The sequence below is a fragment of the Numida meleagris genome, chromosome 5 (genome assembly GCF_002078875.1).
Source record: "Numida meleagris isolate 19003 breed g44 Domestic line chromosome 5, NumMel1.0, whole genome shotgun sequence".
In the NCBI taxonomy this organism is placed as follows: Eukaryota; Metazoa; Chordata; class Aves; order Galliformes; family Numididae; genus Numida; species Numida meleagris.
The window spans coordinates 16,756,936-16,783,842 of record NC_034413.1 but is presented as its reverse complement, the minus strand read 5'-3'; the positions used below and the strand labels follow the sequence as shown (position 1 = coordinate 16,783,842).

At 42.0% G+C, this 26,907-nt stretch overlaps 1 long non-coding RNA gene across 1 annotated transcript in view; it reads right to left on the bottom strand.

Annotated features, from left to right (window-relative positions):
• LOC110399643 overlaps positions 18,317-26,907 on the bottom strand; it is a 52,116-nt gene continuing 43,525 nt past the window's right edge. The window contains exons 2-3 of the long non-coding RNA XR_002439320.1: positions 23,717-23,852; positions 18,317-21,679 (exon numbers count right to left, since the gene is read on the bottom strand). This is a non-coding gene — a long non-coding RNA (uncharacterized LOC110399643). The remainder of the gene's footprint in view (positions 21,680-23,716; positions 23,853-26,907) is intronic.

Below are 26,907 nucleotides of genomic sequence, written 5' to 3'. Positions count from 1 at the left end.
CCACAAGGTGAACCTGTTCCACATGCTTGACAGTGGATCAGACTATAGTTTTTCACATAAGGAATGTATTATTTCAGGGATGCAATTAACTACATAAAGGGCTTCCCAATGAAATGTCCCTTCTCTATACCATATTGCACTAGAATCCTGATGCAATATTTAAAAGGGGAATTGAATTAGGGACCTCCCTATTCCTGTGTTCTACAGAAACAATCTATGGTTTCCACAGGGTCTTTCTCATTTTATACTTGACACTTGAAAAAGGAAGAAATTCAAGCCCACAGAGCTCATTTTAAATGGGCCTTTACAAGCATCAACATATAAGATAGCCGGCGCACAGCTCCCTGACACATCCCCACCAGGCTGGAAGAGCACTTCTGGACTTCTCTGGTAGCAGTGGAAAATCATTCAGTTTAATAAGTGGGAACCCCATGAAAACCATCTCTGTGTCCCCCCCAAAAAAAGCCAAGGCGATGACCTGATAATTTTATTCTGCAAATGCAACTAGGCTTAACAGGAAACCAGCTTGAGGTTTCTGTATGTGTCTGAAAGGACAAGGGGAAATGGTTTCAAACTAAGGAAGAGGAGATTTATATAGGATACAAGGAAGAAGTTTTTTTTACAATAAGTCTTTTTTTTACAATAAGTCTTGTAGGCACTTGCATAGGTTGCCCAGAGAGGTGGTGGGTGCCCTGTTCCTGGAGACATCCAAGATCAGGTTGGGCCAGGCTGTGAGCAATCTGATCGTTCAGTATGTGCCCCCATTCACTGCAGTGGAGTGGGTCCAAATGACCTTTGAAGGCTCCCTCCAATTCAAACAATTCTATGACTCTATGAATTACCAGCTGCCAAAGCTGCACCATTTTCACTGAACTGCATCTGCTGCACGCAAGACCTGCCTTCCTGATAGTACAATTACAAAACCTAAGGCTCCATCTTCAGTGGCAACACTGATGTAAAAGATTTTGAGCCTTGCCTTGTCTGAGCTTTCTCAGTGTCACTCAAGTAAGGCCACCTCATAGCTTGTATCAGCGAGATGATCCAGGATGCTGAACCAGATCAGTCTTCAGTGGAACAAATCTGCTGGAACTGGGAGGTCTCTGACAGGTTTTGCCACCAAATATTAATGCTTTAGATCCAAAAAACAGAAAGCAGAAAAGTCACTGTTAGTGGCCGCAGAAGAGACTGACCTGCTGTTGGACATTCTTCGCCGGTCTGCAGCCACAGAACGACTTCTCACTGGGTGATGTGGTGTGACCTCGTTGCACAATACAGGCTTACCACAATTTCAATCACTTATCATCAAGTGGCCGGAGTTCACTTGATGATAAATGTGAAAGAAAGCAGAAGTGTGTGAAGAAAGCAGAGCCAGGGCTTCTGCAGACAACCCTGGCTCAGATGTTGTGAGTAGGCTGGACGGGACTGTGTTGTGCTTTGCCTGTTAGCAGATATCAATGGTTGTCTGTCTGTTCTTAGGGCAAGATCATGATGCTCATCTTGGAGGTGTGAGTTGGGAGAACTGAACTATAGCTGGAATTAAGTACGAAGCTGATTATAGAAATGGATTTACAGCAGCAAAAAAAGAAATCCAAACCTGTCCCCTTGAAAGTTCAGTGGGTCTGAAATTGCAGAAACATCCTTAGACAAGCTTTATTTGAAGGACAGCAAACTGGTATGACCTATTCTCTGAAGTCTGGAGAGTGGCAGTGATAGTTTATACATAATGACAATTCCCTGCAGCCACATCTGCCCTTCCTACATGTGACCAGGCTCACCTGCTCCTTTTCTCCAGCTCTGGGCTTTGGGTTGATGTTGAAGACAAAACACTGCCTTCCATTCAACTCCAGAAACTTCTCAGAGCATTTAGGAACCTTTGGTCACATAGAATTTTTTTTTGTGTTTTTGTGTTTTTGTGTGTGTGTTTATTTTTTTCTTTTTAAACAGATTATCAACGGCAGCATTAGAATGAAATCTAGATGCTGCTAAAGTCTGTGATTAAACTGCAAGTGACTTAACAGGGCCAAGGTTGCAGCCTGCAGGCTTCATCTGCAGTAGCAGTAATGAATACCAGACACTGACTTTGATGTCAATTTGTGTGCTGATTATACACAACTGCAGAAAGAGCTGTCACTACTTAGTAAGAGCCCTCAAATACCTGAGCAAAGTTGTGATCATTAATCCAAGGTCTTTCTATATCTACATCAGAATGGATATACACTGAAACCATGAGCTAACCTCATATTTGAAGTTAATTAATTACATCTCCCTAGAAATTTCAGTGGATCCAGGACTCATGCCAACAACCAGGGGAATGAGGGAATATGACTGCATTGCTTTCTTCCCCTTTTCTTGAAAGAAAACAACAGATTCTTAAACTAGATGTCACATATTTATTAGATATACTGTGTAGTTTCCTTTTCTCCCCCTTCCTCTTATTAACTACCTCTCCCAGAAGTTTAAAGTTTCATCCAAGACACAAATATCCTGAAAGAAATAAGTAAGTTATAATGAAGAAATCAAATACCTGAGAGCTGTTGGACAAATTACACTTTTGTCATGCTGGGGCAATTCCAATAAGGCAGGGGGCAGAACTCAGCCATGTATCTGAAATCAAGCAGTTGAATCTACAGTATTAGAAGCTGGCTCATTACAAACATGTTTCTTAAAGCAATTATAGATACGCGAAAGGAAATGTCCAAGGCTAGCCAAGATAATCAACAAAGTTCCTTGAGCCAACATCCTATATTCTCTTAAGATAAACTCAAACAGCATTTTTATTTATTGTTTCCCAAGTCCCTTTATAGACCCTATAAAAAGGGAAAAGGGAAGAAGAACTAGAGGAAAGGACTACAAAACAACTGTATAACAGTTGCAAGGGCAGCATTTTGAAACTGGATTCTCTAGTACAGTCTGTACCACCCTGAAGAATAAATGTTTTGAAATAAGAAAAACCACATTGACCAGAAGGCATCAACTGGGCTTTGGGTACTGGGACAGAACATTTTGAAGTCCTCCTACATGCAATTGCAAAGACCATATGAGCAGTCACTTTTTTTCTGTGCCACTGTACACAGAAAGTTGAACAGAACAGATGCTCCTGCTGAATTGAATGTGATGCTTCGGGCTTCACCTGAGCTAAATAACAGATAAAGGAGGAGGGCAGAGAGGGACTCATCTGATGAGAAGTTCGAGGAGAGAGAAAAGAATGTGTCCTGCAGAACACTTCTTTTCAGCACATCTGCCCTGGTCCCTGCTGTAAGTGAAGAATATTTCAAACTGGAGAGAGAAAATTTGCAACCGAGGAACACAGAAGGACAGATCTGCCAATATGTGTGACTATGCTGCTATAAAAGGAGGCACAGAATAGCTAATTTCCAGAAGAAAGCTGCCTCACAAGAAAATTGAAGGCAACAATGCTTGTGGCATGAACCTAGATGTACCAGAGCTGCCATTTTCCAGATGGGCCATGAAATCACTCACAGTTATTAAAATGCCACGGCAACTTCTGCAAGTACAGCAATGCTCAGCATAGCACCATGGACAGACTCCAGCTCAAGGCGGTTTGCACTTCCTGCTCCTTCGCTCTCCCATGCTCAGCAGTACCACAGTTTCTTATAGCGCTGCTGATGCTTCAGCTCAGGCACTGGCAGTGCCCAGGACCCTATAGGCCCTGCAAGGCAGAGCTTTGAGCACCAGTGGATACCATAGCCCAGCAGTTTCACTGTGTGTTACATCTGGCTACACCACTCCACTGTGAAGGCACAATTTTTTTTTTGTGCTTGTTGAATGAACTCTTACTCTTCGGTGGTGTCTGTGCTAACACTTCAACACCAGGTCCTATGGGAGCATCCATAAGTGCTTGTATACAACATCTAGAACTGTTTGAAATTCCTCATTTCAAAGACAAACATACCTCATTCTTTAGGCCTAGCAGCAACTCTACTTGCTTACTAATGCTAAATTCCCATACCTAGCTGTCCTGCCAGATACAGATTGGTGCTGCTGGCTGATGCTGTTGGTGGCAGACCCGAGGCAAAGGAATGGTTGGAGCTGCCTGACAGAGAGAGCACCAGTGCTGCCGCCAGCTCTCCCAGAGGTGCTGCAATCCTGCAGGAGCTCCAACAACATCAGGAATATTTCTTTTGCCTCCCTAATTCTTTAGTCTCAGTTTTTTTTTTCTTGTCCCTGCAGTGCTGTTCACAACTGCAGCTATGGTGCAATAATGAAGTGTTACCACAAAACCACTGAAAGAAATTTTGGAAATGAACTATCCATAAAGTAATTTGGAATCATAGAAACAAAACCAAAATGTTGATTTTGGTGCTGCTGACAACCTGTTTCCAACCTGCAGCATAAACAGAACTGATATCCTCTGCACTGCTACTCCAGCCAAAGGAAACGTTATCATTCTTAGACACAGTTTCCTCATCAGTCCTACAATCCACCTTCCTTTGAGCATCTGCCAAGACCACTAGCCAGGATTGAAAAATCCAACCTTTCTCTTTTTTTGGCGAAAGGCAGCTTTTGCACACCACAGAAGTTGCATACTCTGCACAGACTCATGATGCTGCTGCAACCCAGTGGAAGTGAATAAGTCCCAAACAAGATGTGAATTTTATCAATCTGCTTGCTTATCAGGCAAGGTTAATTGATTCAATACGTGATGCAACAAGCCTGAACTAAAATGCTCCAAAGACTATTAATTAAAAAACAAGAAACAAGGCCATGCATAACCCCAGGAGTGTCCAGCTGCAGCTACAGCTCAGGTGCTTCTCCTGGATGGGAACCTCTTCTCAGTACTGAAGTGGAAACATTTTACTTCCATGGCTTACATATGGCAGTCTCCAAGTGATGCTGCTACACGCTAATTAGGGCCCCAGAGGTATTTTGTTTCTTTACTGAGTAGTAAATTATAAAATAAAATACACTGGCCCACAATCTGTTTTTCCACTCTGCAAATTAAATAACTCTGAAAACAGCACTTCTCAATCAGACCACACGCACAAAACTCTTGACATTGTTGCTTTGTCTTGCATACTAAGTACATTTGGCCAATGTAAGTATCTGGAAGCCTACCAGAAGCTCTTGGTCAGACTGCAGCAGGTTTCTAACAGGTATGGCTCAGTCCATGCTGCAGCTTGTACTTCTTGAACTGCTACAGCTTTCCGTAACAACATTACTACTGTATTTTTCCTCATTAAAGCCTACATGCTTCCTTTGATCATAAACTCTCTATCCAAAGGAATAATAGGAATTAAAAAGCAGTAATGCCCCCCCCCCCCCCCCCCACATTTCTAAGCAACAGTAAGGTGGGGGCAGCAAGACATCACAGCTGAGAGTGAGTAGGCAGGACTGTACTTCGAACAGAAATATCCTCTGGTCTGTTTAGAAGATAACAGCACACAGGAAAAATCAAACAGAAACAAGGAAAACATCATTGTGCTCTGTCAGGAATGGGAGAATATCCTACCTGCTAATTAGCTGAAAACTAGAAAGGATCTTTGGATGTTTGAGTATTTTATGCGAAGTGTCCAAGGCTCACAAACTACTTCTCCCAGGTAATAGTGATAGGACAAGAAGTAATGCCCTTAAGTTGTACGCAATTGAACCTGTTGTAGTAGGCATGTTACGGAGTACTTGGGCTGTAACGCTGAAGGCCCTTCCCCATATGCTTTCTATTGGTTCACCTACTTTACTTGAACCCATGACGTAAGAAGGAGAGGCTGTCCTTCTTTGTTTTCATAACAAAGGGCACAACAACTCCCTATATGGCCTTTCGGAAGAGAGTGGCCAGAGCGGGATATTCAGTAAGATTGGCCAGGAGCCCATATGAGCTTCTGGAACAGTCTAGTAAAAAGATAAGAAATACTATATAGTTTTGTAGCTTTTAACAATAAATGCCATTTTTCTGCTCATCATATTGATGTGTAAATACGACACGGTGACCGGGGACGGAAAGTAGTCCCTGCGGGCAAGGCAACAGTTACAAACGGAATATCAGATGTGGTGGTCTTCACCACATTTGGTGCCCGGTGTGAGGAAGGTGTACCAGGAGCCCCTGGTACAAGGAAAAACTTCTTTCTCAGAAAGAGTGGTGACACACTGGAACAGGCTGCCCAGGATTGTGTTGGAGTCACTGTACCTAGAGATATTCAGGAAAAGGATAGGCATAGCACTGAGGGACATGGTTTAGCAGGCATTCTGCTCACAAAGAAGGAAAGTTGCTTTTAACAGGTATTTAGTCATACTAGGCAAAGTATTCATGGGTAGGCCAATAGTCATATACAGACGGAAGAGGTGAACCCACCTGGTGAAAGGGTTCTCTGGCTATACAGCACTCCTCAAGAAACAGCCTAGGTCCAAGAGATGCTCCCCTTCATTAGCTGGCCGTTACATGAGCCCTAGGGTGGTTCCGCTCTAGGTCCACCCCTTCTGGTCAGGTGGGCAGCACAGGTGCAAATGATTTCCCTGTGTTCCCTGGGCCAGCCACACCCCTTCACCAGGTGCTTGATCACTGGTTCAAGCTGTGATCTAGCAGTTCCCCTACAGTGGGCAGGGAGGGAAGGAGTGATGGTTGGACTAGATGATTGTAGAGGTCTTTTCCAACCTTAACAATTCTATGATTCCTGGTTCCGTGTCTGGAGGTTGTGCTTTATCGGGAGCTCAGATAAAGCATATCTAAAGGTAAAGATATCTAGAGTAGGCAGGACTTCACCTTTCCTCCTTCCTCAACCCCCACTTCTACTCTCTTCCCCTTTTCCTCTCTACCACCCAAAGAGGCTAAGAGTACAAAAGTACCAAGGTGGGAAAAATCCAGCCTGCATAAACACATCTGCTGTTTCCTAGATAGTGAAATGAAGACAGAAAAGTGTCTGAAGAAGCATTTGTTCAGAGAAAGCAGAGAGATTCAAGCACATAAAAATGTTGCAGAAAGACAGAAGGCCCCTTAAAACCACACACAACAGGGAGTTTCATGATTGGTCTGGCCCCAAAACTGAGTAAATAAATAACAGCAGTGGACTTCTTGATTAAGCAGACCGAGAAGCTGTGTTTGTTTTCAGATCATGTTCTGAAGTGAAAAGCAAGTGCACATTTCTGCAGGAAAGCCAAGAAAGTTTGGAGATGAAGTGTTTCAAGTGGACATTCTTGCTGGGGAGGATGTTAATGGTGTAGCAGTAAGGAAAGAAAGACACAGGCTTTCAGGCTGGCTCTGGTCTTTCTGTCCTCAGAGCTGCAGCCATGGCCAGGCAGCTAGGCTGGAGCTGGCCCTGGCACAGGGCTCAGTTGATCTCCTTGCCACCATAGTCCCTCACGGCAGACTGGGGATGAGAGCAGGGGCCATGCACCCAGCGAGAGATCTTCAAGCAGGTGAAGGTGTCATGTTCTTTTCAGTACCAACAGCTGGCACAGAACTGTCTAGACCTGGCTGATATTTTACAGATTTCACAGAAGGAAACTCAAATGAAACACAAAAGCCAAATGCTTGTCCCTGGATATCTGGGCAATGCCGGGCTTCACAGGCCTTGCCCTGCCAGTACCGCAGTGAGACCCTGCATGTTATCAGTGGAAGAAATCCCACCTTTCACTGCAGTCCTCTGGCCAAAATAGCCTATGCTGGGCCCAAGTGCAGGCAATAAAATACGTTGGTTTTTTTTTGTTGTTTGTTTGTTTAAAACAGCACCAGAGTAAATTTTTATTCTAAATAAAGCAAACAATTGCTAGTGGCCCTCTCCTATCTTCAGTCCCTTTGGCTGTTCCCCACCCCCAACCCCCCTTTCCTTCTTGGTCCTAGACATTTTACAAACACTTGTAAATAACCCTATCCAGGCCAAACAGAGAGTCATTCTTCATCCTAAACAGGACATCAGGGATAGTGAAAAAACAATGTTTGTGGCTGGAATGCATTGTACAAAGGCGGAGGGAATCTAGGACTATTGGTGTCTGGAAACAGATGCTGAGTGTTTGTTTTTAACATAGTATGTTAGAGAACAGATTAGATAATAAAATCCCAAACAGAAGACATTATGCTCCACCACATCTGAGATAAACTTGGAAGAGATGTCTCACTGAACTCCATCTCCTTTTGGGCCCTCACAGTACCGTGAGGTCAGAGCTGCAGAGATGGATCATTTCACATCATTTGCTCACTCAGTCACCAGGCAGGATAAATGACCCCTGCAGTGTGTGGCCTGATGTGATCAGGAGTAGATCTGGTATTTGGGTCTTTGGGGAGGAGTTAATATGCCATTGCTGCAGCTGTGCCTGCTCTGATCAGCCATTCATTTCTAATAGAGTATGCATAATCATCAGCCTGCCTTGCAGGAAATACACTCCAAAAAGTAAGATTTTATGACTTATCCAAGAGATTTAGGAAACTCATTTCCAGGTGTGACTTAAGGTCTTTTGTTCCAGAGAAGCTGAAGTCTCATAAAAGTTGATAAGCTCTGTTTTCTTAAATACATTACAAATTGCATTAAATTATAATCATTAGAACCGCATTAACATTGTTTGGTCCCAAAACATTTGTGGATTTTTCAGAAAAGCAAGACACACTGAAAAAATTAACATGGATCAACCTGGAGCATTTGATCACCTTGAAGCATTTAAAATGCTATACTGAGTCCTTCCAGTGTAGATCATTTAATTAACTGGCAGCACACAGTTTTGAAACAAAGCAATAAAAAGTTAAGGCAGTCCAGCAGTATAACTCACAGTTTTCAAAGTTATGTCTGCCTGTTAGTTTTGGATGAAAAATAAAAGCAAGCTCATTTTTATTCCTCATTCATTAGTGGGATTAAGTCCCTGAAACTCTATTTAAAAACAAATATAGTAAGTCCTCTGTTTTTAGACTGAGTTAGATGAGTCAGTCTTCTGCTAAGTGGAGTTAGCTGAAATATTTTGAGCAGAGCATCTCTACACCCCCACACTAGCTCTTATCAAAAATGGGTCTGTTTCAACATTTCTATCAAAAATGGATCACTTCCAGTGGAATTTTCCACAGAAGACACAAAACAAAGTGCAGAAGGCCCACAACATTTTGTTAGGAGTTGACACAATGGCTGTTGCCTGCACTATACCGTGGGAGCTTTGCTGGGATGTGCTGCGCAACCCTGCCTGGCAGCCACTCGTGTGGCCTCTATAGTTCTCTAGGACATGGGGTAGCAAAGAGTGGCCTTGAGCCTCCATGAGCCATGGGGCACCACAGGCTTTTGTGGGAAAAGGATATGCCAAGAACAAGGTCAAACCTAAAACTGAAGGCAGCTTTTCAGCATTTCTAAACCCATGATTTTCTTTAAAAAATAAACTCAGTTAAGTTTTATTTCAACTGCTTGTCCCAACTGTTTGTTTGTCCTTAGTGCTGAAATTACATTTCTTCCCATGGGAAGGACATTATACTTTTCTGTCATCTTTAATGTCAGTCATTCCACTGCCCCTAAATTTCATTAAAACACTCTAGGTATAATCCTAAACACTTTTCAATGCTGCTGTTGTTCATGACAATCTTTGTCTCTTTTATAGCTTCCTTACATTTTCTATGCATCTGCCTAATACCTACTTGTACCACATTATAGCAAAGCGGTCCAGTTTAATAAATACATTCTTAAGTAACAAAACATAAAAAGGTGTGAGGAATAGGGGCAAGTTCAGACATCAAATACTGACCATTTTCCGATTTTCAAACAAAAAAATTCTATTCCCTTTCACAATCTTAGGTTGAGCTGCTATAGCTCAGATTCACATGGCCCATATTCCATTGGACTCCGTGGGTTTTAGTGTTTTTCCTACCAGCTTTCTCTTGTTAAAACATTGCCATTTTTTTTTTTTTTGGCTAAATAATTGTTGAAGCTAACTATAATAACTCTAATCCTAGTTTCTGTTCAGAGGTGATGAGTTGACAGTTCTCAGTGAGCCAGAAATTGTGTACCACTGACAATGGGGAGGAGAGAGCCAGTGTCCTGTGCCCAGAACTGGAGCTAAATAAGGAGTAGGGCATATGGGTACATTGTTCATGGCATCACCCTTTTTTACAGTGAAACACAATAAACTACTTCAACACAACATGTATGATTCAACTCCACTGATGTACTTCTGTTGGATCAAGGGGAGAAAGAGAGGGAGTAGAAGTTAGATAGGGCCCTTGACTTACCATCTTGAATTCCTGAATGGAAAAGAAGGGGGGTAGGGAATAAGGATTTCCAAAGAAGAATAGAATTTTGTTATTTTTGGCCTTCTTAGAAATTTTCACAAAGTGAACAACTTTCAGCTGAGTAAGCGTCAGGAGCTCAAATAGGAGCCCCAGCTCCACATTAGACTTCTCAAAATGTTCACATCTCAGGTTATTAAGCTTGGTCTTTGCCCTCTTGAGACCCGTGAAATGAATCAATGTCTGCTGGTAGCCACCAAGGGATTTGCTGTCTTCATGCTTCATTGAGACATCAAAAACTAACCAGTGAGGTGAGAGTTTCTCAGTCATGGATTGCACAATATTCTGAACACTAATGCTCTATGTACAGAAATAATATCCTGAAGGCAGATCTCTTCACATTGTTGTTGATACATTTTCTAGCCACTATTGCTCTTTAATATCCCAGTCTATACTTAAAGGCCAACACTTGTAAATGCTGTCTTGCCTGCAAAATGTCATATGGAGGTAAGCAGCAGCATTTTGGCAGAAAGTATGTGAAAATGCCAAAACTCTTGGCTGGTCTACATAGTCTACAGATTGAATCATCTGAAAAATGCCAGCATCATACATAAGAACAGATTACTGCCATTGGTGTAACTGTGGGAGAATTTGGTCAAAAATAAAGCCCCAAACCTTCCTTTAAGTACTTCTTTGGGTATTCTTTTCCTCTCAGAAAATGTTTCTTAGTCCTCACAGCACCTAAATTGAGCAGAAAATGTCCAGTAGAGTTGATATCTCCTTTGAAACCTAGTGATGATGAAGTTCTGTGAGCAATTTCTCTCTGTGCCACTTGTGAATCTGAAGTATATTGGTGACACTGTTCATCTCAAAAAAAAACTACAACAGGTTGAATAAAACCAATGTTACCTTCAAATATTCATATCAACTTGCTAGATGTTCTGAAGAAGTCATTAAACTAGCAAATTAATGATAGAATCATGATTAACGATGGTTGGAAACAGACCAGAGGTTAACTAGGAATTTCACCCTCCACATTAAGAGCTACAACTTTAGGAGCCTGTGGTTTACTCCTTTTCATAAGCTAAGCAGAGCCAGGCAACCTTTCAGAGAGGGGTGACAGATTATTCACAATTAAAACACTGGACTGTTTCCATTTGCTTTACGAACTATAGGAAAGCTCTCCATATGGATTGGTTTTCCATGGCAGTTTTGCAGTGCTCCCTCATCAGTGTGCATAGAGCAGATATTTTCTTCAGAAGACATGCTGGCATGAATTTCTGGCCCATTATAATTCCATAAGCTATATCTAGAAGCCTTTGAGAGTTGTTAGCAGCCCGTTATATCAGTCTCATATCTCACCCTTATCACTTATTACTTCCTTCAGAATAGAGGCTTGATTTTGGACTTATTTCAGAACAATCCTGTTCCCCCAGTGCAGGAAACATCTCAGGACAGACACCTTAGAGCTATCCTTCTAGTTTATAGCCCTCTGCCACTTTAATCTTTGGCTCCACCATGACTTTGTGCAAATATCCATCAGTGTGCTTCTGCAGCTACACAAACTGCTCCATCTATTCCATGAAGTTGTTTGCCATATGTTTCACAGTGACGCCAAGCACTGGGTCAGTGTGACCAATCGTACAGTTGGATTCACCAACTCAGCAAACTGTATGGCAACAGTTATTTAACAATAAATGACAGTGCCTAATCTAAATCTGTGGAGAGGACAGCAGGAGAAACTCCTAAGAAAAAGGAAGGCTGAAAACCTTGTTCATCTATCAGTGACCAGGTAACAAATAAACTTTAGAAAATATTGACTCCTTAGTGAAAAATGTGTGATCAACTACAGGAAGTAGGTGATGGAGTCAGAGCTTTATTTGAGTAAGCCTATGGGTAGGACAGATTTATGTCACTAAAACCTCTGCAAAAGTGGAGAAAGTATGTATTTTTTTAAAACTGCTTGGTTGGTTATTTGTTCTAACAACTGGTGTTAGAATGTTTTATTTGTACTCACCACCCCTTACAAAATATTTCAGTTAATGTAAACTGAAGACATGCATACTGAAGTACTGTGGCTCCTTAGACATGAGCACAAGCCTGGAAAAAAAAAAAGGCCCTGTCTTAAGCTGCTTGATGCAGACAGGAAAATAACTGTGGATCTCAGACAGGCTATGTGAAATGTCCAATCTCCCTTCTGGGGAGTAAAGGGCAGACATAGCTTCCAGTCCCAGAGAGGAAGAAGAACTGAAACTCAGCTTTCCCATCAGCTTTTCTTGTCTGTTCACCTAGCTGCTGCTCTACCAGTACACTGGGTTGCAGCTGTACCCTGAAGTGCTGAGCCCTACTGTGCAGTGGGCAGGCTCACACTGAACTTAGGCTGGCAGCTCCATTAGGAGCCTACGAATACCGTAGTGCTGTTTTGATATATGACATTTTACGGTGGGATGCCAAAGTCTACTGGCTTACCCTTCCTGTAGTGAGGATAAGAAAAGCTAATATTTCATTCAACCATCAAAATCAAGAATTGATACTTTGATAAGTAGATGAGTGAAATTTTTCAAATTTGGGGTAGTAACAGGCACTGGCTCCATGATTACTGTTGTTACTGGGAGCTGTAAATAATCAGTCATCATAAAACTCCTAATCTTTGCCTGACAAGTACTATATACAGTGTGTCGAATATTAATATTACATTCAGTTCTGGACAGCTCAGCAACAGTAGTGAGAACAAATTGGAAGGAATCCAGAGAAGCACACCAAAATGATGAAGTAGCTAGAGAGGCTGATTTATGCATGGATATATCAAAAGAATTGTGTGTTCCATTTTGGCCAAAATGCAAGAGAAAAGAGATGATCTTCAGCATGGTAAAACTGGCATCTCTGGGTGTCCGAAGGGGAAACACTGCACGAGAAAAAGAAATTATTTGGAGCTGTCTCAGGAAGTCCATTTAGATTCATTAGGGGGAATTAATTGAAAATTAAGGAAGAATACCAAGAAAGTCTAATTTTTCTGTGATGTCCCAGATCAGCTGGTAGAAATGTCTCCCCCAACAGAGGATGAGTGCTGGGTAAAACATTAAAGGGAGAAAAATGAGAAAAATAAGAAGAAATTAGGAGAAACAAGGAGAAATCAGCAACAGATTATGTCACAGCGTTTTCTGAACGTCTTGTTGAGGACTTAAGAGATCCTTCAGTGTTGGAAGGAGAGCAAATATCAAGAACCTGTAGGAAAGTGCTAAAAAACAAGAGCAATTCAGAAAAAAATCTACAAGTCATTTCCCAGGCATTGACATTGAGGGAGACAGCGAAGCTTGTCCAGAGCTGGGACACATACTCCTCCAGCATCCTGACTTCAGGTCAAACCATGCTATGCCTGAACCGAAGACCCAAGCTCAAATCTGAACAGGCAAAACTTCATCTTAAACACCCAGCTCTGGCTCATGTCTAGTTTAAGGTGACTGTTCTGTACTTATTAAACAGAAGTGGTATGTCCAAGACAGAGACTTCTGTGTACTGTCGATCCCTCTTTCCTGCACATGACAGAAATGTGCAGTGCAGCTGTCAAAACCCTTTTCACCACATCGGAGTAATGGGGAAGGAGCATGCACTTCTCTTTGGCAAACTTGCTATCTAGAAACATGTGTGCAGAGGAACACCCACCAAGGGTCTGTGCTGTTTCCCAGGAGGGAGGGCTTTTCAACAGGACAGCAAGTTCCTCTGGAAGGGGATGAGTGGAAATAATGTACAAACAAGAGATCAAACAGGCTTCTTGCGTACGGCCCAGAAGGCAAAGTTTTAGTCACTCCACCCCTGGAGTAGGCCTGGGATACCCATAACCTCTGCACAGTCACCATTTGTGAGGAAACTGCATGTTTGGAGGAGGCTGTCCAAGCCAGAACATTGCTTCCTGGGCAGGGACTATGGTGCTCCTCACTGCTCCTGGCTGCACACAGCTCTCTTAGCAGGTAGAGCTAAGTACTCAGTGAAGCTGTGGTGTGCGTGTGGATGCTGTCTAACATTTTCAAGTGGTTGTTTCTCTTTTTAGAGTGGCACAAAAAGCTCAGCATAGTAGGAGAAAGTGGACTGAAGCCTTTCACATTTCCCTTCCTGAGACAGAGACTATTGTATTGCTATTTCCATATATAAATCTGTTTTTTTCCTGTACTAAAGGGGGCTGTTAGTAACTCAGCTGCCTTCTCTACCCTTTCATACACCAGACCATGACGTTCTGGACAGTTACCTCCCCAATGCTCCTTGACATATCCCCAAAAGCAGTGCTATGATCTCCTGCCACTGTAAGCACCACAGTGATCAGCAAGTACTGCTGATGAAAGCAGTCCACAGCCCACACACATTTCTCTTCAGTGACAGTCAGGTCTACTAAGCCAGGCACTGTACTAAGGAGACTTAAACTTGACCCTGACACAATCAGGCTCTTTTCACACTACCAACACCAAAATGTAGAGAAAGAAGCACTTTGAACCCTAATAGAAAGAAACCTATTGTATGGATATTTCACCTAGAGTAACTTTTCTCATTCATATAGCTGATGAAGTTACCTGATGTAATGGTTGGGAGTTCTCTCTGAATCTACATCAACATACAGAAAAATTATATTTAAGTGCCATACCACCTTGCCCTGGTTGGTGATATGGTTAATAATAACTTTATCATTAGCTCCTAGGATTAAGTAAGAAAGAGCTCATCATTATGAGCCCTGCTCTTGGGACCACTTGCAATTAGGAGCACAAAACCCAGAGTATTTAGTGAGCAGACTCCTTCTATTGAATACAACACAATAGCATTTTACATCTTGCTTGGCCATCAGATATTTTTTGTATACTCAAGTTAAAGAGAAAATAATAAGAAGGAAAGAGAGCTTGGCTTGTGATTTCTTCCTATTAGAAGCAAACCAGCAGACAAAGCTGACCTGGATACAGACGGTCATTTAGTTAAATGAGCAGTACAGAAAATATACTGATCTTCATACCATTTTCTACAGCAACGCTCCAACATTTCTTTCCTTATATAACCAGTCCAGAAACTTTTGAAAATTCAGCCTGGGGGCTCTTTTCCTTCAGGCGACAGCTGTAGACTCAGCAGCAGCATTTCCCAGTGCCTCATTGCAGAGTAGACCTTGAACCTGGGCACATGGAGCCGAACAGTGCTGATTATCTGCTACAGTTGAAGTGGGATCAAAGCTTCTGCGATCTGAATTCAATAGGAGTTTGCCCATAACACCATCTGTGTTGGCTGGAACACATATCCTATCACCAACCATACATCACTTTGTATCTTGATCCAACAACATATCAAAGGGACATTCCTGCTAGATGAGTAGTCCCACTGATGATAGTAGGACTGCTTACATGTGTAATATTAAGCGCTGAGCCTATTTTTTTGTCAGAAGCAAACCTGAGGCCTGTTCATTAACAAAGTTGGTTAATTTTGGTATGTGATAGCACTTAAATAGATTGACAGTGATTTGCATTAATAAACATACTAAAATTGAATCTTTCTTAAATTGGGGTTGAGACTAGTTTTTGGGGTAGGGTTGAAAATTTGACTTTTAACTGAGGTTCATAGTCCACCTTCACTCACAATGTAAACAGCAAGCCGCAAGAGCACTCCAGTCCCCCCAGCAGCCAGGCTTTGAGAGCGTTCTGCTTCTGCCCAGTGACATCTTGCCTGGGGATGGTGGCTGCTAACCTTCATTTCTTGTGTGACCAGTATGCCTGGTGGAAATTGCAACTCTGTAGTCAGGATTACTTATGCCAGGAAACCCATTATTTGCCTTAACACTGGCTAGCATGAATGTTCACACATCACAATCAAAACAGTCTTGCCTCCTACATACCTTAAAATGCAGGTTAATTATATAAATATTACATCTACCAAAACCTTGTACATTCTCTTTAGAGACAGATGAGAAGCACTGACTCATGAACAAATGGCCCCGACCTCTAGGAAAGTCAGACCTAGCTCAGAACACTTTCGCTCACTGATCTTTTTATCAGCTGCCTTAATCACTAGGAATCACCAGCATACCCATACTGCAATTACACCCTGGCTTCACATGATCACCACAGACAAAAATATGGGCAGTAGGGATCTCTAAATCCACTGAACTGTATAACATGTTACTTTTGCTCCCCTGTATTAAGGCCTTTTAAACTCTGCAGTAAGCTTTAAAACAATCACGTTTCCTCGAGGCTGCCAGAAGCAAACATAAATACAGGAGTTCAAAAGAAGAATCCAGTTTTCACAGCTGCATCTTAGCTAAATTAAAAAAAAAAAAAAAAAAAAGAAGAAGAAAAGGAAGAAAGATAAACTGACCTAAAAGCTTTTGTAAAAACAGACTAGGGCAGACAAAAGTAATTGTTCTAAAGCTGTTCTGGATGTTTTAGGAACTCTATCATTTCCAGATTGGAAGGGCTTTTTTTTTTTCCTAAGAAAGCACCATTTCAAAGTCATACAGGACTTAGAAACATCTTGGTTAAAACTAGTATTGGGGTTTCAAGATGCAATAAAATATAGCAAAGTTAGAAAAACATGCCAGTTTGGCTATAGTGTATGACTAATTGATTTTTGAGCATTGCCTAATTGTGTGACACTGGTTAACCAAACAACAATGCATTTTTTCACGGGCTCCAATATTAGCTCAGACCATTCTGTGACCTCCCCCTGTTGAGAGACACATCGTATTTTTTACCATAAATCTAACGAGAGTAGGGAATGGAAGAGAGATTTCTGCTTTGTTTTTGCATTTTTACTGAGGTTAAAAAATTGTAGCTTGTCGTTTATATAGGGAGTAATATATTTTAGTGAGAGCTATGGCTCAGAGAAGCACGGATACCGAAGCTGTGCTGCTGAGCTTTGTGTTTATCTAGACACAGCAATGGGTTGGATTTGTGAGTAAAGTCATGCTTAAGTCACGGTTAAATTAATCTTTGATGGATTCACTGAATTGGTTCCTCAAATTCATTTGAGGAGCTGGTAAAAAACAACAACAACAAAAAAAACTTTATGTTAAAAAATACTTTTAAAATAAAAATCTTCAAATGTTCAAAATACCTCTCTGCTTCCACTGTATTGTGGATGCTGAGCAAATAATCTTAGGGAAAACAATTTCCACTTAAAATTTTTTGTTTATGATGACTATAATCCTGTGCAAATTTTTATATTAACTAATTTTTGAGAAAGGAGATGTTGAGAAAGATTAAAATTTTACAGGAATAGAGTCTAAAATACAGGTTTTACTTTTCAAAACTGCGACTGGTTCCTTAAAGTAGCAAAACTATTTTGGAGAAAAATCAGGAGAACAAAGTGAAAGAAAACATGTTTTTTTAACAAGAGTACTTCTTTACAACGTTTGGAAAATAAAAAATAATCGTGAGAACTTCAATGTGATTCGAGAACATACAGTTTCTATTTTGTCAGCCAACTAAGATGCTGACGTTCCTATTTTCAAGAGCAAGATGCTGATAGGATTTAAAGCATCATTTCCTTGGGACTGCGTGCCAGGGAACTAACCTGCCGAATTTCAGAACAGTTTTATGCTCTGCTCCACTGCTGCGTGTTGACATTCCATTGAGGAGAGACAGGCAAGTTATTGCTTGCAACTAGAGTACAAAGTGGGATTTTGGTATATATTTTGGCAGCTATTTTCTAACAAAATACATATCTTATAACACATTTGTCAGTCGCAACTTGAGTGTGTTCTTTGATTTACTTGATACTGAGCATTTGCTGTAAACAGCCAGTCACCTGGGCACTACTGCAGCGCTGCTGGTATGGGGACTGCTTTGGTGGAAGAAAAGGTTTTCTCATTTAGGGAAACACCACTGTTATTGACCTGTTCACAAGTCCCTGTGCAAAAATAGCATTCGCATGTTCGGTAGCCCTTTTGCTGTGTTTAACTTCTTGGTTTTGTTTTTGATTGCTGCTAAGGAGTCCTGAGAAGTTACCAGTGTAATGATGAGCTGTAATGCAAATTCCTACCTCACAAGCTGGTGGGCAAATAAAAACCCTTCCACATGACTAGCAGGCAGGAAAAAAAGGGGAAAAAAAAACTAAAAAACAGAAAAAGAAAAATGAAAAAAAAAAGAAAAAATGGAAGAAAGGAAAAAAAAAATAAAGAAGAGGGGGGACCAATGTGTTGATTGTGGATTGAGCATGGCCATGACAGTAACACATTGTGTATGCATTTAACCAAATGAATTCTCTGATGGAAATGGTCCAAAACACTGAAGCAAAATGAAATTCAAAACTGCCCATATTTTATATTTGATTGCTTTGCCATGTGTCCTTCTGCTTTGTTCTCTGTGTGGGTGTGTGTGCGCGTGGATCCTCACTATTTATGATGAAACTGGACTGTGAAGATGAAGGGTGCGTTCTTGAAATGGTTTGTGGGAAACTGGCTCCCTGTCACGTTACTGAAAGCTACCTGGCCACATCCCAGGTCCTGACTTGGAAACATGCCTTAAGGAGTCTTCCTGGCTTTTCACCAATTATTTCCCTCAGTGGTAATGACGAAGAAAAAGGAAGAGCAATGGCTGAACATAAGGTGTGCTCTGCCCATCAGCATTGGCTGCAGCACTCACGGCACGAACTTCAGCAGAATGCAATGTAATGATCTGATCCAACTGGGAAAAGACCATAAAACTCCACTGCAAACACTTGTATAAATAGGACTTTCTGATGAAATTGAAACCATATTTTGACTTGCCATTAGAAAAACAAATCTGAAGAGATAGTTATATATTGGATAACCTGAGAGCTTTTCAGAGCCAAGAAATCAGCTGCTGGCTTGAAGAATTAGATGGCAATGTGAAACATGCTGACCCATGCTGATTCTCTGAGGTCTATGTGACTCAACAGTGTGTTCATTTTGCAATATTCATCAAAAGCATTAAGGCCTTCCTGGGACCAGCAGGTTAAAAAAAATGATCCTTTTGCTTCAATAGCATGTTTTTTATCAAACAAAAGAATAATTCCCAGCAACCATCAGCAACACAAGATAAATAACACTTGGCTAAGCCTTCTGATATTGCCAGGTGGCACACTATTAGCAGACAAGACTTGTGCCTTGTCAATTATGTATTTCATATAAACCAGGAACACGCTTCAGTGGTGTCAGCTATGTGCTTCTCCCCAGGGATGTAATTTTTGCCTACAGTTTTCTGGTTAGCAAAAAGTAAATCTGATCACAATGCAAATGATGATCATAGAAGAGTGATATGCTGGATCAGCTGTCCCTCACCAGAACACACTGGTTTTACCACTTTCCTCTACAGACAGCAACTTCTAGGGCTTGGAGCTGAGGCAGCCCCAAAGAAGCTTTCCTTAGTCAAGCAGAATTCATGAAATGCAGAAGTAATCTCCTGCTGGCAAAGTGGGCGCCCAGCTCTCAATCCTGTCTGTTGTGATTTGCACCCAGTGTTTCTCCTGAGGCTGTCAGTGCAAACACCTTTTCTAACAACCATAAAGTATAAGAACACTATCTTAGCATCACATTAAATACACATACTAGACATCTTAAACACCCTGCTCAAAAGGAAGTATGTAAGATGTGTCACATTATCCGAACATTATCCACACTTCTCTGATGAGGTGTGACTGCCTGCAAGTGGAACAAGAATAAGGTCTCCAGGATTGCCGTGTTTTTGTATTTCAGTAGCACCTAAAGGCCCTGAATGAGATCCAGGTCCCTGCCTGGAAAAGCTTACCATTGTAGGGGAGGAAAAGCTGCAAGGGAATCTGGGAAATAGATAACGCAAGTGACTTCCTAAAGGTTACGGAGCACATCATGGTGGAGGCAAAAAGAAAACCTAGACCTGAGAACCCCCATCCCAGTGTCCTGGTGACTAGCTAAGCGATTTGCTGACACTCAAAACGTGTGCTTTTGTAACTGCTATACCCTCAACACAGTCTGACTTGCTTGCTCTCAGAATAGTTTATAATTAGCTGAGTCCAAGAACTCCAACATAATGAGAAGTGCTTGGTAACAGATCGGTGACCTGTAACAATCAGTCAGGTAATCAAATGTCCTTGTAATTGTGACTTGCATGCCTATGATTTCAGACATAATTCTGTATTTTCTGCAGGTCACTTTCACCAAGACCTAAAACTTTTAGCCAAGTCAGATCCTTTAAAGAGTACACCTGAAGAGGTGTAGAAACTTGCTAACCCTAATTGTAACCCAATGCTTGTTTTCACTGCTGGGATACTAGGACAGCTCTTTCAAGTGTTTCCATTGTGCTGCACTGCAAAGGTAATGCACACATCAGGTGACTTTGCACTACAAAGGATTAGGAGAACCTGAGACTCTGAATGCTTGGGCTGTGAGACTGGTCATCTTCCAGGAAGCCTGATAGCAGTCCTGGGATGAGACAAGGACCATCTCCCCAGCTGATCCTACAGTTATTGCTTAGATGTAAATTCTTGCCAGATCTCTCAAGGACCTGACTTGCTGGAGGGAGGGTGGTGTTTACAGATAAGGTCCAGTACACAGTGTCCAGTGGAGGCCAGTGCTGGCAATAGCGATATTCCCTTTGCACTGTTCTCTTTCAGCATTTATCCACAGATGGAGCAGTTGCCAAGAGGGGATTTCCAGAGTCTCCTATTTCTGGCCAGTATGTTTATTTATCCATCTCCTCTGAATACGTGTGGCTGGGGCAAGAATTTGGAGATAGTTTTCTAGTGTGTAATAGCCAAAATCATTGACAAGAAAGCAACACCACTGGCAAGCTTCAGTTTTAATAATTTGATCACCCGGAGCCCTGGGGCAGTGCATTTCTGAAACATCTTGGCTTCCATCACATCAGATGTGCACTGCCTCTCCTGAGCAGGCTCATGTAATTTTCCTGTGTACAGATGTGGGGAAGCAGGTCTGTAGCCTGGAATCACAGTGAGGAACATCAGCTGAGCCAGGCAACATGCAGGCCAGCTTAGCATCTCTTCCCCACCAGCTTTCCAGCCTTTGAAAAACTGCTGAGGTTTCGAAGGCCTGCATGGGACGTGCTGGGTGTGTGATACAGTCTTGTGGGCAGCCATTCATTCACACAGCTGAAAATCTAGTTGGTTATCATTAGGACATAAAGCTGCTGTTCCTACCCCATCTGTATATCAGACTCCCTGGCTATACAGTGGGTAGAAATGGAACAGTGGCACCATGCACATTCTAAGGGTGCTCATTGAAACCTGCAGTTCATGCCCTCCCCATAGCTTGGAGTGGTACAGTTCCCTGCATCTGCCGCTGTCAGCCAAAAGTAAGAGCCATCAAATGCTGTTAATAGACTGCAAAAGGCCAATACACTTAAACAGAGAAGGCAACTTTGGCCTTGCAGGTATTATCATGGCCTAGCAATTGAAGGATTTTCTCCTTTCATGAGCCAAATTGTCTGAGTGCTTCTTTGGGATTCTTGTGGCTATGAACCAAGCAGGTTTTAAGGCCTCCATGATGCTGGAAAGTATTCTTCCCTCCTATATCTTCAGCTGACAGGATCCAAAAATAGTGACTTCCAAGGCACGCTGCAAAAAAAAAACCTTTGACAAAAAGGTTTGGAGCACTTAAAGCTACAAATGATTCAAAAGTGGCCATTCATGGCTTCCCGATTCTCCTTTGGTCTATTTTTTAAAAAAATAAAAACAGCTCCTGAGTTTTCAGGGGTATTTATCATGTGCAAGGAACCTACAACTTCTCTTCATTGCTATTTATTATTTAAATAAAAGTAGAATCATCAATCAATCAAAACTGCCCATCCAGTCACAAGATTTGATCCGGAAAGCCTCATCTCTCCATGCGGTCTCTTAAACCTCAGCAAGCTACCAGAGTTTAAAGCTGACTGCTTCCAATACCACAGCAATCAATCCCTCCTGCATTTAACCGTGGTTATTTTGTAACAAACCATGACATGAGCGCATTCCTTCCTTATACAATAATTGACTTCTCCATATCTTAGATGAGGTTTCATCTTCCCAGTCTGACCCCATCTGACAAACACACTGGTTCTGCTTAAAACAGCAGGTCCAGGGTAGCCAACGCAAAGCACTGCAATTAAGTGGGAGCCGCCTGATTAAAACGTTGTCCTTAATTATGTGTGTTGACAAGAAAACCCATTTTTATAGATTCTCTTTGTGACAGGGCCCAGACTGCCTTGCCAAAGCCCTAATGCTAGACAGCAGGAAACTTGGCGCAGAACCAAAATCTCAGCAGACACTTCCTTTAGACAGCGCTTGGTGCAGAAAGCAATCTGTCCTTCCCCATGTATATTTTAGGCAGACAGGCCGAAAGTCAACATGCTCTTGAATAAATCCGGGGACTGGTGTAGGAACTCATGTTATCTTCAGACAAGCCTAACCCCCAGGTCAGCAGGAGTCTAGAGTACAGGGTCAGAGCGGGACTAATTCTTGTAAATATGGACCCCATTAAACTTCCAGCATTGTTTACATTAATCTACTTCATTCATGAAATGATGATGCTGCCAAACTTTCCTTTTTTTCTTTTTTTTAAAGGAGAGATGGGCAAGGCAACTTGGGCAAAGGGCCAAAGGCCCCCGAGGCACAAATTAGTTTTGATAGATTAGAAACAAGATGAATCTCCACGGGATGGTATTAAATAATCCTTTATTATGTGCAAAGCAGCCTTTTAACTTCCCAGGAGACATCCCTATCTCTCCATGTTAGTCCAAGCAAAAAGCTTTCAGCATTAATAACACCTGGAGATCCCCACTGGTCTGACAGCTCAAGCAGAACAGCTTGGCAAGGGCTCCTGACCTCCAAAGTAGTCCATTTGGGTCAAATGCTGTTGTGCTCTGGACAAAATCACCTCTGTCCAAAACTAGCAGGAGCTATCAGTGCTGGGCACGTCACAATTTTATGTCCTTAATTTCTTCCTATAACTCATGTTGCCTTTGCCAACACATCAGTTTCTTCGTCTGAAATATTGCTCACACCAAGATCTCTCAGTATTTACTAACAAGCTAATAGTATTTAGTTGATGCAAGGCTGGCTGTCTCAATACCAAGATGTCTGCTGGTCTGGCTGTGATGTGAAAGGAAAATGTCAGTTAAATAGCCAAAAGCTGGCAAAACAACATTTGATCTGGGTTTAGAAGAGCAGCGTGCTTGCTGTCCAGGCAGTGCCCACAGCCCCCAGCATTCCTCCAGCTGAGCCAATAGCTGTTCCTCATGGGCTGGGAAGAAACATCACCTCCAGTCTGTCATCCCAAGATTAAAGTCTGCTCAGATCCCTTTGCTGCAGTCATAGCATTGTAGAATCATAGAGTCATTAAGGTTGGGAAAGACCACTAAGATCATCAAGTTCAACCATCAACCCTCCCCCACCATGCCCACTAACCATGTCCCTCAGTGCCATATCTATATGTTTCTTGGACACATCTGGAGATGGTGACTCCACCACCTCCCTACGCAGCCTGTGCCAGTGCAATGCCACTCTTTCTAAGAAGAAATCTTTCTTAACAACCAACCTGAACCTCCCTTGGCACAACTTAAGGTCATCACCTCTTGTCCTATCACTGGTTACCTGGGAAGGGAGGCTGACCCTTACCTCAGCCTTTGTGCATCGCAGCCCCTCAGAGATGTGTTTAGGCTGGGAGATGTAGCCCCTCACTGGTAAACAGTGGGACAGGAGGTGCAGGCTCTGTGACTGTGGGACCAGCACTACACACAGATGTCTTCAGCACCTGCAAAGAAAAAGCTCTTGTGACTCACTCCAGAGTATAAATACCCTTGTGGCATATCAGAGTTAACTTTCCCTGAGACCCACATACTGGGAGGCATACAGCCAAAAGCCAGACTGCCCCAAAAGCCCTAAGCATGCTCCAGCAGAAGAATAATTGTCCTGGAGTGCTGGAATTCTAATCAGTTTTTTCTTACTAAGTTGACACATTCTTCGTAATTACTTACAACAGATGGAAAAGCAGGAAGGTGTACCTAAGATCAAAAGACAAGCAATATATGAAGCTGTATGTGGAATGGAATAGAAAATAATAAAGTGTAAAATCAGTGATACCCTCTTTCCTGGATACTTTAATGTGGGCAGATGGGAGAGAAACAGGGTTTTTCATACTGAGTATATTTCCCATCCTCAAATAGGTAAACGGTTTTAGTGAACAGCTTTTATCCTGAAAGGATTGTCAATGAAAGTCTCCCCTTAAGTTCCTAAAAACTACTTTCTGGTCATCTGGAAATGTTTTATTTTGATTGCAAGCATAAATATAATGCATTCATTATCTGAAATAAGCATAATTTTGAACCTATAAAACTGGGCAAGCTCATTTTTAAACGATAAAATGCAGCTCTATTTATTATTTTTTCAGTTGTTCTAAATTAAAAAGGGAACGTGTCTTTCAACGTAAGCTGTTGCAGTTTCAATCATTTTCACCATTCTGTTGAAAACCCTGCAAATGTCCAGCCAGTTCTAATGTGCATTCCTGCTTACTTGTCTCGAAAATCTTCTTCCAAACCCAGAGTTTGGAGAATTGTAATGAAAATAATGAAGGAACCAGAAGAGAAATTGTACTGATAATAGACATTTTGAAAGGAACTCTCAGTAGTTAAGAGAGAAGGTTAAAGATGAACCTACATGCCTAAAAGGAGAAGTTGGTGCTATTGCTGATGATAAAATCTTCAAGGAAAATATCACTGGTCTGCTTCAGTCTTGGGAGGGCAACATTCCCTTGGATACATAACACAAGATAGCAGGTGCCAACAAAATGCTGCACTTCCATGGCACTTCTATAGATGGTCCACGTATTAGTTTTCTCACCAGTACAAAATTTTAAAATCTCCTTTCACTTCGTGCCAGAAAAAAAACCCACAATGTTTTCTTCTATGAGAAAAAATTCCTTTTTGGGGAAAAAAATGAAGTGTTCTCCTATGTATTTATTCTTATGTTACTTTTATTATTTTTACAACAGTTCTTGAGACACAGCCATCCTGGTCTTCACTGAGAAACATTTAAAAATATTTTAAACAATAGCTGCTCATCCAGTTTATGAATACTTTTTTCTTCCAAATGCTAAGATATACTAACACTAGTAGAAGACATAATCCAGAAAAGACAGGATGTTTCAATCATTGCTGAGCAGCAGCTGTGCTCATTTGTTCAAGAATAAAATACAATAATACATGATAAAAATAATATAATTTTCAACAGCTATTGCAGGTATTATAACATAACTGTCATGTCCTATGCAGTCTGTTATGCCACGTATTATCTCACTTGATGAGGAGATTATGTGCTTTTGTCCACTTTCCCCTTTGCTTCATCTCCGTGCACACATCTCTCTTTTTCATCCCAGCACATATTAACTGCCGCAGCACATCTGCAATATGACACAGGAATGTCAGCAAATAGCTCAAAAACAGAGAAGAGTATTGATTTTTTTTTTTCTCTCTCTGTGGAAAAAGAAGTGTTAGAAATACTGATGATAAAAGTCGCCCTCACTATTGATTATTTTGAATGAAAAAGATTGACTCAAAATGACATCTTGTGAGGGAAAAATCACTTCAGCAAAAAGGCCCTGAGCAGCTCAAGGCAGTGCTGATTAAGAGTGAGGCGCGTTGTAAGACTCAGCCACACATCAAAGCCAAGAGTGACTTCATGGAAATAATGGACCAGAGGCATTTGTTTGAGAAGATAAATGCAGTGCAAGTCACTGAACCACAACTCAGAAGCAGATCATGGCTTTTATTTAGGAATGCCCGCAAGCACTCCAACAACCAATAGATGTTTAGGCAATCAGCCTGGTTAATTGCAGCATATCTTTGTACAGAATGAAGTCTAAAGAACCCAGGAGACTACCAGGAGAAGCTCACAAGTGGTTTGGCTTTTAGCCTTGCCCCAAGATTTCTGCTCATCTGGAAGAGCACCTGGCCCTTCCTAACCAGGAAATCCTGGATCCATCTGCTTTGCATCAGTGAGAGGGAGTGCAGCACTCTCTCCTCCAGGAATGACACGTGGATAAGACCAGTCCTCGTGCAGAAGTCAAGAGACTTCCATGACATTAGTGCTGCCTGGCTCTCTTGGGTCTAATACACAGCAGATTAGAGGAGCTGCAGCCCCGAGGTTCTTATAACTCAGCTTGCACTTGGCATGAATCTTGCATGTTTTCTCTATGTAGATTGGATCCTTGCCTGTCTCCAGTTATAAACCTCAGTGAACTAATTTGTTAGGAAAGCACTTTGCCCTCCGTGCCCCCAGGCAGGCCTAGCACTACAGAATAGCAGGCACTTGTGTGACTTCCTGGCATTCCAGCTTCAGATCAGTTCCTGTTCCGCAGCTCAGCCGTCAGGGCTGGGCCCCGGCCAGCTGACATGTTTGAGGGGCCGCACAGTCCTACCCCACCATGCAGCTGGGATACCTCCCACACCCCTGTCTCCAGGTGTGGATTCCACATTGCAGTGCAGAAAATGGGAGAGTTCTGCATCTGCACATGCACCCCATCCCTGAGAGCGCACACGTGCTGCTTTGGTTGTGAAGCTTGCTTCTCTCCACTTCACTCCCTGGTCAGCTTTTTCACATTTTCAGCATGGTGACAAAGGGGAAAGTTCCTGGGGAAAGCTCAGAGCAGCAAACCACAGTGCTCAGCCTAGCTGCTCTTCTCTGTGCTGAATCATCCACTCTGTTCATTCCCAGCAAGCGTCATCAGCCACCAGCCGTCACATTTCTTTCTTTCTCCAAGAGCGTGAACCACGTTTTATAGGAACTTTATCTATTTCCTCTTCAGATGAGGC